General features: G+C 40.2%; 1 protein-coding gene and 1 pseudogene across 2 annotated transcripts in view; both read right to left on the bottom strand.

The window, feature by feature from the left end:
* The window catches only part of LOC309558932 (uncharacterized protein), a 754,545-nt gene that overhangs the window by 145,565 nt on the left and 589,029 nt on the right, over positions 1 to 19,951 (bottom strand). The gene's annotated exons all lie outside the window — the stretch shown is intronic.
* LOC309557714 (carboxypeptidase O-like) overlaps positions 1 to 19,951 on the bottom strand; it is a 116,373-nt pseudogene that overhangs the window by 5,217 nt on the left and 91,205 nt on the right. The window contains exons 10-12 of the transcript in view: positions 14,610 to 14,700; positions 9,636 to 9,838; positions 1,150 to 1,234 (exon numbers count right to left, since the gene is read on the bottom strand). The product of the transcript in view is annotated as a carboxypeptidase O-like (transcript). The remainder of the gene's footprint in view (positions 1 to 1,149; positions 1,235 to 9,635; positions 9,839 to 14,609; positions 14,701 to 19,951) is intronic.

Genomic DNA, 19,951 nt, shown 5'->3' with positions numbered 1-19,951 from the left:
GCTGAGATGGAGGGGCAGTTAGATCACAATCTCCACCTTAGGCAGAGAAAGCCTTATATTTATTGATAACTGACTGTTTCTGAATGTTCAAGATACTGTACATCTATCTCTTTCTTTCCATCAGCATAGGAGAAGTCACTGGTACAAATGCAATTTCCTATAAAACACATGTATTGTGTTTGACAACTCTTCATTATGCACTTTCTATTTCCGGCTCAAAATGCTTACTTTCTATTCTATTACTTACAATTATTAAAATGTATTTTAAAAAAATTGGAAAGATTTTCTTTAGTACATGGAAGCAAAACAGTTAGAGAAAAAGGGTTTGTTGAATGGGCACTTCCGTGGAATACAGCAGGCTATAGGTGAGACACTGCACTTCGGCAGCACTGGAGAGGAGAAGCTGCTCTGAAAGTGATAAAGATAAAAAGACAAGGCGCCTAGGGAGGTCTGACGAAGGAGCTGAGCTCTAAAACATGTAATCGCCCACCACCCGCTCTATTGGACACCAGCCGCTGCGTCCACACCCTGCCTTCAGGAAATCTCTTGCTGACCAGGCTGAGACACAGATGAAAGGACGCATCTACAGGAAGCGGATCACCGGATGTCCTCATTGCAACCACTCAGCACAGCGGATAGGAAGACTCCAGACAGATCTTTGCTATGCCCATGTCACATTTACCAAATATGAGTGCTTTTATACTTTTAACCTAATAAATGCTCAGAGCCTACTGCACTTAGAAGCACCTTGTCTTTTTATCTTAAGCAAAACAGTTAGGCTGGGATCACATATATTCTAATTGGATGCATTTTTAACTGCATCCAATTTGCGTAACATGTGAATGTGACCGGCTATCAATGGAGCCGGTTCACACATGTCCGGGTCGGCGAGGGGCGGTTTTGCAAAAGGTCCTTCGCGTTTTTGAGTCCAGTTCAGGTGCTAATTCAGGCAAAGATTTGCACCTGACTCGCACCTGAACCGGTGAACAGAAATGCACCGGACTCCGAACTGCAAACCGCAGTCGGACATATGTGAACCCAGCTTTAAAGTGTTGAAGCTCAAGTAATATGGCCACAACTAGCTCCTTGTCTCTGTATTGGCTATATAATCTGTTAAAACCTGATAATAATAATATGCTATTTACTTACCAATTACAGAAGCTGAAGCTCCAGCTGCATATTCATTATTGTTTTTTTCCTTCATTTTTGCATTAGCTTTTGTTGCAACTCTCATCTACAAAGATAATTACAAATTTCACTGATTTTCAACTTGTAAAAAATTTGAGTTTTTCAAACATTTCTGCAAAGTAATGTTCTTACTGTACGTATAGCTACAGAGAAAGATTTTATTTTAGTGCTCTTCAATATTTTTCAAAACAGGTTTGGAAACCTAGTATCTTACAATATTAGTTTGGAACAATCATGTTAAAATATTGTTAAAGAATTAGATATGTAATTAAGTGCCAGTAAATAGAAGTTGCTGTTTTACTCGTTAGAATAGATAAAACATTGTGGTATTTAATATTTTATTTTATGGTCAGTTGAATTATGATGTCTCTGGTGAATACATTGAAATAAAATCTTATCACCTTAGGTTCATCATAAAAACATAAAATCCCTATAACCTTAGGTTAATCATAGAATCATAAGCCTTTTAACCTGAGGTTCATCATAGAAGCATAATAAGTAAGGATGAAAAATGACCAAGGTCCATCAAATGTGAACTATTCTGACATGGTTAATCAAAAAGGAAAAACAAAATTACAGAACTCAGATGCTACTTAAATCATATAGTGGATAATAAAAAAAAAAATCTTCATGGTGAATTTTCTGAAACAACCACTTATACATTTTGTAACATTCAATATATGTATATGAGAAGTCAAAATATAACAAAACTAGAGTTTCTCTGTTTTTTTAACATATGCTAACTGAATTAAAAATTCCTCCATCTCAAATTCAAGGAGTTTGGAACCTAAAACATGGCAAACAATTACAAATATTCGCCCTATAAACTGGCAAATTTTAAAAATAATGTTTTATACATTTTTATGGTCATTTGGTGTGTGATTATATGAGCGTGTTTCATCTCTGTACTATTCTACATGTAGCACCCTATAAGGTAGGTGCTAGGTAAAGTGTAGTAGGCCTTGACTGCTTATCAGCGGAGCTATGATTTTCAGCTAGGTTGTCATGGTTCCCAGGTGTGGCTGTTGAGAGAGTCTCCCCACTGTACTTAATGAGGGCTCTCATTGGGCAGTGGAGGAAACCCGGCCAATGGCTCACCCAGGCTTGTATCTATCCCAGGAGGGCAGATTATGGTGCACAGCATTCTGGAAGGGGGTATAAGTTTGAGGGGAGCACATGACACAGCGTCTTTGGTGGGAAGCAGAGTCCCAGGAGGGAGAGTACGGCTGTCTCTCCTCCTGTCAAGAGGTATCGGGTGTCCCGGGCGGCTTGCCTGAGGGGACAGAGGGCTGAGCTTAGCTGCAGTGAGCATCCGGTGTGCTGAGGACCAGCGGAGCTGAGAGGTAAAAACAAAAAGCAGAGCGCCTCTAAGTGTTATCAGTTTAATTAAAAGGGTAAGGCAGGTACAGGAAAACTGCTCACATTTAGGGTTATGCAGTTCATGTATAGTCATTAGTCTGGTGTAGTTGATGGCTGAAATAGATGACACTCAGGGCCAGCTCAGCTGCAGAGAAAAGTCAGTTCTGAAAGTGGAAATAAAAACAAAAAGCAGAGCGCCTCTAAGTGTTATCAGTTTAATTAAAAGGGTAAGGCAGGTACAGGAAAACTGCTCACATTTAAAACAGTATAAAATAACTCATCTGTTAGGTGGTCTGCAGGAACACAGGGGTCCACGGCTGGATGTTTGTGGCTCCAAGAGGTGGTGCAGGGGATGGTGAAGGAGGGAGATGTCTGGAGGGCCAAGAGACCAGATAGTAGGATGGCCAGCGGCTTCAGGAAGGTGTTCTGTTCCTCAGGGAGACACCTGGTGAGCCGAGAGACCATTAGGTAGAATGGCTGGCGGCTTCAGAAGGGCGCCCTGCTCCTCAGTACATCCGGCGCCGACAGATAGGGGAGCCCAGCGTGACAGATCCAGCAGCCAATTTCACAACGAGTTTCCGAGCGTGCGCAGTAGCCTCACAGGGCGTGCGCACTCCTTTCTCAAGTGCAGTGGCCTTTCTGAAGCCGCCAGCCACCCTACCTAACAGCCATGGACCCCTGTGTTCCTGCATACCACCTAACAGATGAGCTATTTTATACTGTTTTAAATGTGAGCAGTTTTCCTGTACCTGCCTTACCCTTTTAATTAAACTGATAACACTTAGAGGCGCTCTGCTTTTTGTTTTTATTTCCACTTTCAGAGCTGACTTCTCTCTCCAGCTGAGCTGGCCCTGAGTGTCATCTATTTCAGCCATCAACTACACCAGACTAATGACTATACATGAACTGCATACCCCTTGATGCTATATAGGTATGTGTGATGTGCCAACTCTTATCCTGCTTGTTAGTGGAGCTGAGAGGGGTCGAGTTTCAGGAAAGCATTCCCAGTCGTGAGTACAGCAAACTGCCCCTGGGGGTCTGCCTAGTGAGAGGGGACCACTCCGGAGAAGGTCAGAGGTATCCGGGAGCTAGCTAGCCAGTGCAGGAAGAGTAAAAGGGGGTGCCAGTGTTGACCCTGAAGAGTAAAGGGGTGCCAGTAGTTGGGCCTTGAAGTATACAGTGTACATTGGAAGTGTACAGTGGAAGTGTACAGTGTGGAGAGTTACAGCAGCAGTGTTACTAAAGGCTAGCTAAGTCAGGAAGGACTGGAGGGAGCAGTGTCAAGGAATTTTGAGCTAACCGGAGTGTCAGAAGTCAGTCTTCAGTACAGTACGAGCAAGTCAGTGATTTCAAGTGCCAGAAAGCGTTGGTCGGCATTCAGCCGGCGTCAAATCAGCGCTGAAAGGCATTTTCACAAAGTGTCCCGATTTGTACCTAGTTGAGCCAGAGGAGTATCCCACTCATTCCCTTCTCCCATCCCCATATAAAATAAACAAAACAAAACAAAACAAAGATGCCGGACTGTTCATTGTCTCAGATCTCACACTTGGGCATTCAGCTTAAATGGACTGTTAATGTTACCGGTGACCAGGGCAGACCCACGTCAGGCCCAATGCCTGGAAATCGTGCTACCTACATTTATTCAGGTCAAAAAGAGAAATAAATAGTGAGATGTTTTTCCTATCCCATGCTTATTTAGGTCATGTGATAGCCTTTACTGGAATGATTACATTTTGCAGCGAATGGACTGTGAAGGTGACTCAGAGATGGAGCAAAATGAAAAAATTTCACTTAATAATAATGGCAACCGGAATATAAACATTGGCCACCAATACGTGGTTCAGTACTTTATTTTTAAATCTTTTTAAATCAATCATGAGGGCCAGCTACCCAAATGCTATACCATCCCGATGCTGGACGGAAAGGCTAACAAGCATGCAGCCTGTTTTCTACGTAGATATCAAATGATAAAATGTCAGAGCTGGTAGGCAAGTTTGGCAAAACCACTATATTCTTACCCACCCCTTTTTCCTAGGGTCCTAGTGCCATATGGGACATGTCGATCAGGAGAGAGACACTGTTTTGTGGTTAATTTCACAGGTATTGAAGCTGACCTCTATAAATCTAGAGAGGTCATACCTTTATCATCTGTCTATAAAGACTCTGGTCATACCACTTGGCATCTGTCTCCATTACTAACCCTATCATATTTCAATACCATCAGAGGAAAGGCCATTGGTTTTGGATTTGTTGAATTTGTTTTGCACTACAACCATTACATTTTTAAAGATGAACTCTGGGATTTCTGAAAAAAAAAAAAAATAAATACCTTTGCATTGAGGCGTGTTAAGTCTAGGGGTAGAGGAAGGAGCTGTAATACTTAGCTTTTTCCTTGCTAAGCAGGCTCTGGTGATCTCCTTTTCTGTCCCACACTCCAAGTTGTAGGCCATCTTCACAGACAGTGCAGGACTGCTGGTCCTGCATAGTATGTGATGTCATCAGACCACTATCAAGAGCGCCTTAGAGAAGAGACTTTGGGTGACCAGTTATGGTAGAAGCCTACCGAAGCGAGGAACAAAGTAAATATTACAGCTTATTCTTCTACCCCTAAACTTAAAAAGTATTTAACCCTTGCAATATGGGGTGGAGGGGGGTCACTCCAAAGGCATTTTTAAAAAAATAAATCTGGTTTAACATTTTGGTACAATAGACAATAGACATTTCATATGTAGCACAAAAAACACGTTCCACAAAGGATGTGGCGTTTGAGCATGTTCAGCTTAAATAATTTGACTTTCCAGAAGGTTTTCAGTGAATAGAAATAACAGTAACCACTTTGCATTAATGCGGAATAGAAAAATACAACACTTGTAACAAATGTAACGTGGCTCTTGGGTAGCTCTTGCACTGTATACATTTTTGCACTTTGAAGTAGTAAGTAGAGTAGGGGTATGCCACTTCACTTGTTTTAGACTTGGAGTCCTCCGCCAACATTTTTTTTATTTTGCTAGTACTCTATTCACAGTAGTTATGCGTGGAGAAGGTCAACACATGAGCCTTTGTCTTTGCTTTCCTCAGCCCTGCTATTGTCCTCCAAATAGCATCAACTCATATTCATAATGCAATTAACAAAACTTTCAGCAAACATTTACTGGTGGTGAATGAATCACTATAATTTAAAACGCATGCTCCAGGAAGATCTGCAGTGAATGTTAGATTCATTGGTTTGTAAATATGCAGGGAGCATAGAAAAGATTCACCCCCTTTTAAAATATTCACATTTTGTTGCTTTGTAGCCTGAAATGAAGATAGACACAACTTTTGTTTTACACAGCTGTATTTACTCAGAGCAACATCCAAGTGAAAGATATAATACCGTGTCAGAACAAAATAACAGAAATTCAAAAAAGGAATCACGGAGTTGGAAAAAGGATCACCCCCCCTCCTAAAAATTACTTGTAAATGTGTAGCTAATCACCTTCTCAATAACACAGAAAGCCATTTAGCTTTCAACTGTGATCAGCTGTGGTCATTTTAAATAGCTCAGCATGAAAAGAGCTTTACTGGAGAATTTCAGTCCCTGGTAGTGGAACTGAAGCAAACAATCTACTATGGGTGGCAAGGCACTGTTTCTGGGATCTCCTGGATAAAGTTGTGGGCAGGAACAAGTCAGGAAATGGATAAAAAAAAAATAAGGGCTTTATCAATGCCTAGATGCACAGTGAAGTCTATTATTAAGAAGTGGAAGGTATTTGGTAGAATACAGATCCTCCTTGGATCCTGAGGTCTCTGAGGTCTCTGAGCCAGGAGAAAACTAGTCAGAGAGGCTACCAAGAGGCCTACAGCAACTCTGAAGTAGTTGCAGGAATTTATGACAAAGAGTAGTCATTGTGTGCATCTGATAAAAATATCACAAATTCTCCACAAATGTGGCTTGTATGGGATGGTTGCAAAAAAAAAGCCACTCCTCAAGAAAGGCCACATGCAGTCACAACTGAACTTCGCCAAAAAGCACCTTGAAGATTCTGAGGCCACGTGGAAAAGGGTGTTATGGTCAAATGAGACTAAATTTAATTATTTGGCCTTAAAGTAATTGTAAAGTCTCGTGTTTTTTTTTTTTAACAAACATGTTATTCTTACCGCCTCGGTGCAGTTGGTTTTACACAGAGTTGCCGGGATCCTCTTCTTCTTGGGTCCCTCTTCACTGCTCCTAGACCCTCCCTCCTGTCAAGTGCCCCCACAGCAAGCAGCTTGCTATAGGGGCACCCAAGCCGAACTGCAACTCTGTGTATAAATTTAGACACTGAGCTGCCATTTGGCCCTGTCCCCTCTCTTTTCTGATTGGCTAACTGACTGACTGAGTGACAGCAGCGGGAGCCAATAGCACGGCTACTGTGTCTCAGCTAATCAGTAGGGAGAGTCCCAGATGGCCGGGGGACTCATGGACATTGCTGGATAGAGATGGGGCTCAGGTAAGTAGTAGAAGGTGCTGGGGAGGCCGCTACAAACAGAAGGCTTTTTATCTTAATGCATAGAATGCAATGCTTTACAACTCCTTTAACACCAAACGATATGTTGGCAGAAATCCAATACAGCTCACCATTCAAATAACAATATTCCTAAAGTAAAGCATTGAGGTGGTAATATCCTGTTATGGGAATGTTTCTCTGCAGCAGGGACTGGAACACTTGCCACGATAGAAGGGAAAATGGACAGGGCAAAACACTGTCACATTCTTGAGGAAAATCTGCTACCCTCTGCCAGAAAGTTGTCAACAGGAAGAAGGTTTACCTTCCAACATGACAATGACCTAAATCACACAGAAAAAATTGCCACACAGTGGTGGAAGGAGAAAAAGGTGAATGTCCTTGCATGGCCTAGTCAGAGCCTAGACTTAATTCCCATAAAAAATCTGTGGAATGACCTGCAGAATGCAGTCTACAAACGGTCACCATCAAATTTAACTGAACTTGAGCAGTTCTACAAAGAAGAATACGCAAATATTGAAAGTTGGTAGAGACATATCCCAACAGACTAAAGGCTGTAATTAAAGCAAAAGGTGGTTCAACAAAATACTTACACAAGGGGGGATCCTTTTTCCATCTCAGTGATTCTGTTTTCAGAATTTCTTTTATTTTTTTCTGACATGCTGGTGTTATACAAGGTGTGTCTAAAAAGTTTGGTGAATGGTCTGATAACACAACGGCAACATGGACCAGGTGCACACGCATGCACTTGGCTATCTAGAGACACATCAAGAAGCGCCACCTAGCATGGAGTACACGTGACCATCAGAGTAAACCTGCTGTGGGCAGTTGAGCGGAATTAGTGTCAGAGGTAGGGCACAGTGCAATGGAGCAATGAGTGAACATCAAGTTTTGTTACAAATTGGGGAAAACGGCGACGGAGATGCATAAAATGTTGGTGCAACTGTACGAGATGGAAGCTGTGAGCAGAAAATGTGTTTACCACTGGTTCAAACGCTTTCATGATGGGAAGGAAACAACTGAGGATGAAACACACGTTTGGGTTGGTCGTTAACAAGCAGAACCCCCAGACATGATTGAGCGAGTACGACAAAAGCTGGCACGAGATTGGCGTCTGACTCTACGATTGATGTAGGAGGAATTGGGCATTAGCAAATACATGGTGTGCACTATCGTCCGCCAAGATTTGGGTAAGGGAAAGATCTGTTCCTGGTTTGTACAGCACAAGCTGACAGATGAACAGAAAGCAGAATTGATGGAAACCTCTGGAGATTTCATTACCATGTGTGACTAGAATCCATCCTTTCTGTGAACCATCATCACAAGACCTGGTGCTACCAGTTGGATCTGGAACCCAATCGGCAATTAATCGAATGGCGTTCACATTCTTCCCTGCTACCCAAAAAAAGTGGCCTCCAAAAGTCCAAGGTCAAAACAATGTTGATCCTGAAGAGCGCCATGTAAGGCGCATGTTTTTGTGGACGTGGAAGCAATCCAACAATGTGTGATAGTGCTTCTGGGATCGATTCCTAAAGAGGCCTTTGTTGGCAGTTTCCAGAAGCTTTATGAAAGTTGCCAAAAGTGTGTTGCAAAGGATGGCGTCTGTTTTGAAAGCCAATAAGGCTACATTCACACCTGAGCGTAGCGTTTTTCGCGCGTTTTTTACCGCGATTTTACTGCGATTTTTGAGGCTATTTTTACCGCGATTTTACCGCGATTTTTACCGCGATTTTTGTGCAGGCGTTTTTAGATTGAATAGAGATCAATGGAAAACGCCTGTAATCTGCCCAAAAAGAAGCTCATGTACTTTTTTGAGCGTTGGGCGTTTTGTATACAGCCACAAAACGCTCAGATGTGAACAGGGGCCATTGAAATGAATAGGATTTGTCTTGTTGGGCGTTTTGAGAGCTGATCCTAGAGCAGAAAAACGCCCCAAAAACGCCCCAAAACGCCTACATGTGAACGGAGCCTTAAGGTAATTTGTTTTGTATCTTCTGTTTTGTTTATTTTCTGATACCATTCAACAAACCTTTTAGACAAAACTTGTATATTTCACTTGGATGTTATAAGTTACATTAAGTAAATACAGCTGGATACACATAAATGGTGTCTGTCTTCGTTTCAGGCTGCAGGGCAACAAAATGTGATTTTTTTTCTATACCCACTGTACCCCATAGTATTTTTTGTTTATTTTTCAAAGTGATTTCTCATGGGTATGCAAGACTGGTAAATTTAGGTTTGGCATATACATCAAGTTTTCTTTAAGCAGAACAAAAAGCAGTGATTTATCAAATCCTAGATGGAAAGTGGGTAGTGTTTTAGAAAGCAGTCCGATCACAGCTGTATCATTTTTACACATGTTTATATCTATTTGTACACCCTGAATGTAAAGTAATGACACATTGCAGATACTATATACAGGGATAATTTTTTTTATGGCCTGATAAATAATATCAAATGTCAGAAAACAGGCTCTTTTTAATTTTAATTTCTACAAAATATGGTGGTATGTTGTAAGTTGATGAGATAGATGTGTCTCCATTTTCATCTAGTGTAAAATGAATGCTAAAGAAGCTAACTTAAACAAGTGGTGTTACTTACCATTAATTCATGGTCTTTGGAAACTTCATCTTTGTAGCCATATGGGAGAAGGATCATTTGGCCATAGGAATGGATAGTAAGGTAAAACAAAATATCGGATTTGATGCGTTGTATAAGACCTGCTAATGCTTTTGTTTCAGGTTCGGAGGCTGCAGATGGCCCACAAAAGGTATTGCTGCTACAGTTTCTTGAAGCACCAATAGCTGTACAAAGGTGAAAAGAATATAATATAAAATACATTGGGGTTGAACCACATTTTTAAGTATTCTTTGCAAAGTCAATATCTTAATCATACAGTAAAGGACAAATGATTGTCAAAAGCTTTGCTGGGAGCACCCCCACTGCATTCTTGTATAAACCCACCCACCTTGTGGGACCTTTTTTTTCTATGGCAAGGTCTTCAAAGCCACCAATCTGCTAGGTGTCATCTTCTGACCCGTGTCACACCCTTCTACTCTGTCCTCCTTAGCCAAACGCCTGCCAGCGGAACACCTAAGTTCCTTGGGGCTAACATCAAATTTATCAACGGGTAGGTACTCAGTGTTGTCAGCTGCAGCTGCTGAGGTGGTAGGCCCTGATGGAGCCAGGTTTGCCCTGTCACGCTGTAGTCTTCCCTCTGCAATACACAGCAACGTGTCCGCAGTGGCAGAACTCGCAACTGTGGTGACAGAGGAGGTCACAGGAGACTGGACTCTACCAGGGGTTGTCACCTGACCCAAGTCACAAACTTCTACTCCGCATGTATACTGCAGCAGGAAAATGATCCCAAACATACAGCCAATGTCATTAAGAACTACTGTATATTCAGCATAAAGAAGAACAAGGAGTCCTGAAAGTGATGGTTTTGGACCCCCAGAGCCCCGATCTCAACCTCATTGATTATGAATGGAATTACAGGTACATGGAGAGGCAGAAGGATTTCAGGCAACCTACCTGCCAAGTTCCTTCAAAAACTGCATTCAATTGTACCTAGAAGAATCAAGTGCTGTTTTGAAGGCAAGGGGTAGTCACACCAAATATTGATTTGATTTGGATTTCTCTTTTGCTCATTTACTTTCCATTAACAATTCTGTTTCTGAAAGCATTGATTTACAGCTTTTTTTCACACCTGCCTAAAACTTTTTCCTGCCTAAAACATTTCTCGCAGGTCTTCTTCCAGTCTAGTCTGGACCAGCGGCTGGCTCTTAGTACTCATTCATTCTATTGCAGAAACTTTATCCTCACACTCTTTTGTCAAGATCTTTAGCCAAGGTATTGCTCATGTTAATCCCCCATTTTGACCTTTGTTTCCATAGGACCTAAACAAAGGACATTGTGCTTTTGGTTCTTCAAACCCTCCACTGAACCAATTTAGTTTATCCCGCGGACAGATCTCATGGTTAAAGTGCCTTCTTGATGGTCATTACCTCTATCAGATATGTCTCTGACAGGACCTTTTTTTTTGTTTTACATAGGGACAAGGTGATCCTGAGATCCAGACCCTCTTTACAAAAAGGTAGTCTCTACCTTTCACTTCAAGGAGGACATTGTCCTCTTTTCCTTATGTCGTGTTCTGAAACGTGCAAGGATTATTTCACTTCACTTCCTGGATGTGGTTAGGATTTACCTAGCTGCAACATCTTCCTTCAGAAAAACGGAATCCCTACATGACCAGCTACCCTTCTGCCTCCTATAGCTACCATTTTTAGTTTACAGTTTTCAAGAGAGGAACACTTAGCTGATTGATTGTTTGATTAGGCAGTAGTGCATTTTATGGCTCACTTAAAATAGAACATAGATGCCAGCACACCAACAAATGGTCATCAAGGAGTGAAAAAGTTTCATTCTCGGACATAATACCAACTAAGTTTTGGGGTCAAGCTAAGCCCCTTTATCAAGGTGTCACCCTACTTAAAGAGTCCTGTGCAGCCCTGAAACGTCATTGGCTTTATGGCTAAGTAAAGTCTTTATCATTTGGTAACTACTTGTTGGTGGGCAGGCATCTATGTTCATTTGGGTTTGTTGTGTCTCCATTGCCATGCACTGACCCTCTACTTGCAGCCATGGAGAGCGGTGCTGTGTGGGCTTTTTTATACTTTGACTTTCTTGGATGCCAAAATAAACAATTAGTCGAAATTACAAAATTAATGAATGGACATTCGTTTCATAGTTTTAAAAAATTAACTTTCTAGCTAGCCTATGCATTTCTGTCAATACTTTTATTCTCTTGTGATTAAGAAATCATCAGCGCTTATTCATCTGGAAAATATAAACCAAAGTTATTCAAACTTTCCTATTCAGTGTGACTTTAAGAGGCAAAGCCATTGTTCTCTCATCTCAGTACTATCATTTTTTTTGGTTTGGCTATGGACTGGACTTTCATATGCGTGAAGCTTGTAGCATCATATTTTTCTGGATAAAAAGTGTTCAGTTATACATCAGATTCCTTAGAGAGATGATGACATTGGAAAACCCCCTTTGAACTTGTAGAAGGTTTTACAGTGCCTCATTAGGCCTCCCTTTGAATGGACTGCTAAATGGTATTTCACTTAGAAATCTGTTGTTTTTTTTTTTGCCAATAACATCAACCAAAAAAGTGCGGCTAAAGGGGGTAGCGGTTGATGGGTGGTAAAACCACGACTCCAACATGAGTACTGTACTGACCCTGGTCTGTTTACTAATAATATTTTTGCCTGCTGCCTGGACCAATCATTTGCCTGTTTCCTGATCATGTCTTTATCTGCTGCCTGAACTGACCCATCTGCATGCCCAACTGACTGTTCCTGCCCCGTGTTTTTTCCTTTTGGGATAAAAGTTTTACATAAATTAAAGCTGACCATTTTAGGCACCCAGCAAGTGTTAATAGTTTGACTCATCCCTGTAACTGAAAGAGAGAGGAAGTCTAAAAATGAAACGAATGCAGCCATCACATCTTAGAATTAGTAAGCTCCAATAATTAAATGTTTACTTTTGGGTTTAGTACTGTTTGAAGATTAAATAGCTCTTTTGGACTAAGCTGGTCCACATTAACTATTTACTAGAGATGGACTAAAGAGATGCACTGACCCTCAGGTACTCTATGAACTGTATGTAGCCTCAGCTACATACAGAATACAGTGCTGTGTATTGGCAGAGGGATGGGAACTTCCCGTTCCACACCCTGAACAAAACTTAAGCCTCGTACACACGCAACGAATTTCCGCCGACCGGTCGTCCGTCTTTTGTCCAGAGTGGTGTCTGTTGGTTGAAATGTGCTCTAGACTGCACACGAATTTTCCCGCACGACAGAATTCTACTTCAGAAGTGATGTCATGTGTTGGATTGCTTTCTTTGTGTTCTTTCATCTCTGAGCATGCCTAGTCTTGCTCATAAGATTTTTCCCCATTGAAATCTGTACTAATGAGATGAAAATCGGACGTGTTTTGACGGTCGACAAAAATTATATAGCCTGCACACCAGGATTTTTTCGACCGAAAAGTCGGAGTCGGTTGTCGAAAGTACCATACTAACAAGCCGAAAATCGGCAGATCGGTTGTCGGACGAAATTTCCCGGCCGAATTTCTACTCGTGTGTACGGGGCTTTAGTCAGGCTCAACGCTGCTCAGGCATTTATTTCTTTGATTAGCTGAAGCAGAGAGGCAGGGAATAATGTCACTTCTCCACCTTTAGAGGAAGCTTAGTATTCATTCAGAAAATACAAAGCTGTATAGCTTTCAGTCCGACTCAATTTTGTTGTGGTTCTGGGACAGGAAATTCCCATCCCACTGCCAGAACACAGCGCTGAGAGATGCTGTATCTCATAGTGAAGCAAATAGTTAGTTTAGACCAGGTTGTTCCAAACGAACTTTTTAAACTTCACTAAAAGCTGGAGATGAGCTTTAAATTAAGAGACCACAGATGATACATTAGTGTAAAACTGGCCATCAGCAGAGCAATTATAATGAACAAGGCTAGGTTTAAATTTCCTAGAAACAAGGAGCACAGGATGGATTCTATTACAAGAATTAAGATACTGCAGTCCTCCCATCCACCTAATCTCCCTTCTCTTCCTCTCCCCACCCCCTTCTTTGGTCCTTCTCCTCTTTTTTCTTTCCTTTTTTTCTGGTGGTCATGCCACTACCTTTTCTCTTTTCTCTTTTTTTTATTGCTTTGGATGTTTGTGGGTGCTGTCAAATTTTCCTATGGATCATTTAACATGGTTTTATGATGACTTATGACATTTTTACCCATGATTGCGCTGCAGTTGTGGTTCTGTGACAGCTTGTACCACCTTATGAAAAATCTGTACATAAATAATTTACAAAAAAAAAAAAGATATTGTAGAGGATAGAGCAGTGTAAAAGTGACCAGCAGCAGGATGAATTTAATTAGAAAAAGTAGGCCTTAAACGGGAGTGATGTAATGTTGGGTGGTTTATCAATTATCAATAAAAGTAGAAATGAAACTCAAAAAAGCCTCCTGATGGGACTTTGTATATCTGCTGACCATAGTTGAAAGGTGATGCAGTGCATTATGGTTAAAAAAACAAAATTCTCCTAGTCGAATCTGCACATAAATTTGCTAGGACTGCAAATCTTGCATTCCACAAGATGAAACCCATGGTAGTGCAGAACCCTAATATCATTCCTGGTACTTGTAAGTCTGAATCCACTGCAGGGGATATAAGACATTACATTTTTGAGCTTATGTGTGCAGTAGGCATACAAATCCAGCTGAGATGATCCAGGACTTTAAGGCATGAAGCTGCACAGTTATAAGGAAATATTGAATCATTTTGTATTTATATCCCCCTAAATTAAATAATCATTATATCCTTCTATAGGCTTAACAAGAGAAAATCAAGCCTTTAGCAATGTAAATGTGAACAAACACTTTAGAAAGAGAACATGATTCATTCCTTTAGTAAATCAATGTAGGAAATCTTCATCTGTGTCCCATAGTAAACCCTACAATTAGATAATTAACCTAGCCAGGCATTTGAATTAAACCACTTACTGCACCACTGGGCATCAAAATTGCGATTTAGGTCCACTCCATAACAGGTTCCATTATTGAATGGCGCACGATTTTTCCTCCAAAGACGTTCCTGATAATGAAACATGACTCTTGCATTATATTATTATTTTTTATGTAATCTATGTTGTGTTATTATTATTATTATTATTATAATACAGGATTTATATAGCGCCAACAGTTTGTGCAGCACTTTACAATGTGTTAATATAAAGTGTTATTTAAATGTATAATATATGGTATATCAACATTTAAAGTGTAACTTCACTTTTGTTAAAAAAAAAAAAAATCAATTACAACATAAATAATTTTTATGTAAACCATTCTGAAATTTTAGATTTTTAAAGCTACCCTATAATTTGTACCAGCTATTATTTCCTATAATTCAAAAGACCCTTCTTTGTCAACATGGCAACTGGGGACATGTTGAATGTATAGATCTCCCCCAGAAATGTAATTTCTTACTCTTTGGATCGCTCATTATCTTTCCCAGAATTTGTTCTCTTATGACAACCCTGTGACTGATCAAGCCACTGTAGCAGGCAGACCCTCCTACTCAGCACAGTGAAAGGAGGAAATAAATGGAATGCAACAAAATGGCGAAATTGCTTGTAACATATAGTGTTTATTTAAACAATGTTGCAAAAAAATACATACTGTATACAGTATGTCCTTAAAAACAGGGTAACTTTTTTGGGCAGGCAAACTGGTCATAGAGTTTCAGTCAAATTGACTAATGCATAGGGATGCTGTTAAATTTTGCCTAAGTATCTAGGGATCAATGACCCCAGCCACATTAGTGTTAAATAAACTACACATACTGTATACATTTTAGTAGGCTATTATCTTTGCAATCCCAGAAAGTTTAAAGCAGAACACCAGACAAACATTTTCTTATAAAAATATGCTGTGTAAAAAAGCTATTTCTCATGAGGTGTATGTCACCTCCAGGATTGCTGTCCTTTTTTTTAAAGCTACCATTTTAAAAATACACGAAAGAACAAAGTAAATTGATTTTTAGAGGTACCCAAGGACTACAAACAAATTCATACAAAAATATAAACTTTTTTATAATAACATTAAAAAAAAAAAAAAAAAAACATAAAAGTTACAGTCATTAGAATGCCTCCCTCACATAGGTGTCCTGTGTGCTTTAGAATTTAGTAAGGCAATCCAAAACATCCACATTTTCACAAATACGTTAATAGATTGACGATCAACTAGACAACGGAATCCCTATTCAATTCACACATCACAAATATTTACTAACTACAGGAAAGATTTATATAATTTTTATTGTTGTTTTTTTTTTACTAGTAAAGGCGGCGATCTGCAATTTTTTGCGGGACTGCGACATTGCAGTGGACAAATCGGACCCCTAACTGACATTTTTGACACTTTTGGGGGTACGGGTGACATTACTACAGTAATCAGTGCTAAAAATATGCACTGTTACTGTAAAAATGACACTGGCAGGGAAGGGATTAACAGTATGGGTGATCAAGGGGTTAAATGTGTCCCTAGGGGCATGATTCTAACTGTGGGGGGGGGGGGGGGGCGTGGATTGTGAAGTCATCACAGAGACATGTGATCCTATATAGCGACTGTGTTTACATCATATCTCATATTTGTCAGCGGCGGGAGATTGCGAGTGGCCGGCGGCCATCGGTGCCGCCTGCCACACGCACTAGCATCCCCGCTGACGGGGGCAGGAGCAGGGGATGAGGGCCGTACATGTACGGGACTTTGCCTGGGAGAGCCAGACTGCTGCCGTACATCTGCGGCGTGCTGTCGGCAAAAGGTTAAACTCATTGGTGTGTGGTTGCAAGCTTTTACCTTGCTGCCCTTCTTGTGGATAGGTACAATATTAGCTATCCACCAGTCAAGGGGAACTTCTCTTGTTAGAAGAGGTTCATCAGTCATGGGGAACTTCTCTTGTTAAAAAAGCTTGGTTAAAAAGATTAGTTAATGGTCTAACAACTACACCTCAAAGTTCTCTTAGAATTTTGTTAGTGTATTTTATTCTAAGAAGACTTTACCAAAGTAAATGTTTAAATGGTTTGCTACATCCAGGTCTCTCTCAACATAAGAGCTGTACACATTTTCATGATGGTGATACCCTAGAGTTTTTTAGTTTCCATCACTGATGTACCTAAAAAAGCTTTTCTCTTCTTTCATAATAGATTTAGTCATTTACTCCTCTTTCTGTGCCCTTGCAGCACTGATAATGCACTTGGCTTCCCTTTGGTTTCATATACCCTAAATACCCTTTCCTGGTTTCAAATGCCTTTCTATCGACTACACTTCGTGTTTCTGTGAATCTCCTATATACTAATTGTTTTCTCGTTTACCATCCTACTTGCCTCTTTAGTGAACCATATTGTTCTTTCTTGCTTTTACTGATTTGTCTGACATATAATCTAGTTGCTTCCAGGATTGTAGATATTAATAGTGAAACTAGTGACCTAAATATACTGTATATTCTAAGATAAAAGTAGCTTGAGAATTTATTTTTAATATTATTTTTTTTTTCTAGTAGTCTTTGCTGGATGCTTTGTGATTTGAATATAGAATTGGAAACAATTATATTTGTTATTTATTTCCTTATACCTCTATAGATATGCTTAATTTTACAGCCTACAGCTTCCAGTGATTCCATGGGGCTGTTCTCTATGATGCCCCTGCGCATTCCTAGCGATTATGCATTTTCAAACCTGCAGTCTTTGAGTATGTAGTGCACATTAAACCTCTGATAAAAGTGACATGTAAATAAAGTCTATGTACAGATGTATTGATATGTTCTCTATGATGCCCCTGCACATGCTTAGCGACCATACGCTTTGGAACCGGCAGTGTTTGATTATGTAGTAGACATTAAGGGCCTGATTCATAGTACGGCGAATTGGCGTTTCGGCGTGATTTTGCGAAGCGGCGATTATTTAAGTCTGAAATTGGCATTCAAAGAACGGCGGGCGGAAAATAGCGCCTAGTGTGAGATTCATTAAGATGCAATATGGTCAGAGCGCGACTTAAAACCACGCCAGCTAAAAGCTCGACTAAAGTTTAGCCAAATTTTCCCCTGTACCCCCAAAAATCCCAAATCACTGTGGAAGGTGTGGAAGTCAATTTGGAGATGACTTGCGTTTAAAAAATCTCAAAAACTGACTTAGAAAGAGAGATATCTGCGAAAGTGTGGAAAGGTTAAACAGCTCCTCCAGCCGCGAGCTGCGAACTCGCGAATGTGCGCATGCGCAACGTCAAATTGGCTCAAAAAATTTCGCCAGCGCGATTTTGGGTCAATTTTTTTTTGAATACCGCTTGCAAATCCGCTGTCTCGCCCATAGAAAATGGCAAAAACCGGCGGAATTGGAAAAACATGCACACTTCCAACAAGGGATCCTTTAGTAAACACCATCACATTCCATACACCTTTCCTGCTAACTCCGAAATCATAGCAGTCAAATCTACAGTGTTTATATAGAACCTCCACATTCTCTGAAAAAACCCACAAAATATTACATTGGGGAATTGGTCGTCAGATAGAAAAAAAATAGATGTAAAACATATTTCAAAGAAAGATTATTAGCATTTCACACATATCAAGGAAATGTCACAATTTTGACAATATTTTATGTGTTTCCAAAGAATGTTTTTAGAAATATATTGCAAATACTACCTTTTCTTCCATATGGGTATGGCCAAGTGTTACCATTTTACTACACATTTAACTGAAGGTATATATATATATATCCCTTATACTTGGCTAATTAGCAAAGTATGCCCAACAAACAAATAGAGCTTTAGCTCACAATATTGCTACATATTGACTTTATGGGGCATCTTTTGTATTTTGTTCATGTCTTTGGATTAAAAGTTTGCTGATACACATGCCTTTTTCAAACATGAACAAAATTAATGATGTCAACATTTGGAGGATTGGAGATATCCAAGTGTTGCCCATACAGAGGGCACCTTCCGGATTCGAACTTACAAACCTACAGCAGGAAGGCAGACTCCCTAATCATTGTGCTATTTCTCAGTGAGCGTTGGGTGTTTTCCTCATGCCGTCAAAATGCTCACATGGGAACAGGGGCCATTGAACTGAATAGGATTGGATTTTTTGCCTGTTTTGGGAGCTGATCCTTGAGCTGGACAAATCCCCCTCAAACGCCCCCAAACGGGCTACGTTCACATGTACGTGTTTGTGGTCTGTTTTTGGGGCTTTTGTAGGTGATTTCATATAACAATGCCTGCCCAAAAAATGCATGTCAAAACGCCTGTGAAAACGCCAGCCAAAATGCACATAAGAACGCCTGATATAATTGCCACGCCAAATTTAGGGATGTTCATGAGTGATGAGTCAGATTGTTGGCTTACATATCTGGTCAATCGTCACAATCTCACTTCTCAAATCCCAAAAGGTGTGTTTCAATTGTTTCCCTAAATATATATTTCTCTCTCTCTCACGTAATTGTATATATATGTATGTATTCCTGTATCTAAACATTCTAAATAATGACTAGCAAACTTCAAGAGAGAATTTTTTCAATTCACATATACTATACACACCTACATACATTTCTATTCCTCATTTCTATTTCCCTTGTTTTGGCAACTGAGCATGCTCCAAAACACACAGGATACACACAGTTAATTTTTGGACTGGGCGTTACCATTCTGGGTGTGTTTGCTTGGATTATATATAGCTCACTCAGACATCAGGAAAGATTTGACCTACGAAGAGGTCCAATATATTTGTGTGTCACATGTTTTATGGGTAACATTTTTGGCCCTTTGTTATTTATGGAGGTGAGATTTGGCTGTGTTGTGTGTTGACTCTCTGTAAGTATTTATTGCTGTTAACATAATTCTGTCAATCTGCACATGCATCTGTTGATTATGGGCTCTTTGTCGATGTATATGGTCTAAATGTTGTACAAAGGTTGTTTTGGTTTGAAAAATACAAATGTAATAAACAGCATGTTTCCAATTTTTTTTTTAAAATGTCTTCATGTGTCTAAATAAAGTTTTCTGGTGTCCACAAATGTATGTATTTGTATTTCTTTTTCTAAGTTAAATCTGCTTAATGGTTGTGTATGTTCACTATTCGCGAATTCGCGAATATACAAAACCGCGTTCTCACATTTATACATGAAACCGGAAACGAAACTTTTGGTGCGTGCACACGTTTCCGGAAATTGTCCAGGCCCTGTCGTAAGTGTGCATCATGGCTCCTGCACTGTTTACAGCCGAAATCGTGGCATTTGTGTGTAAGGTAAGGAGGGGGTGTGAGTGTGCAGGGTGCGGGATGGGGGATGGGGGAT

This window comes from Pelophylax lessonae (assembly GCF_965119305.1).
Source record: "Pelophylax lessonae genome assembly, chromosome: 6".
Lineage (NCBI taxonomy): Eukaryota > Metazoa > Chordata > Amphibia > Anura > Ranidae > Pelophylax > Pelophylax lessonae.
The sequence above is the reverse complement of the archived record's forward strand: the minus strand, read 5'-3'. Positions and strand labels throughout refer to the sequence as shown.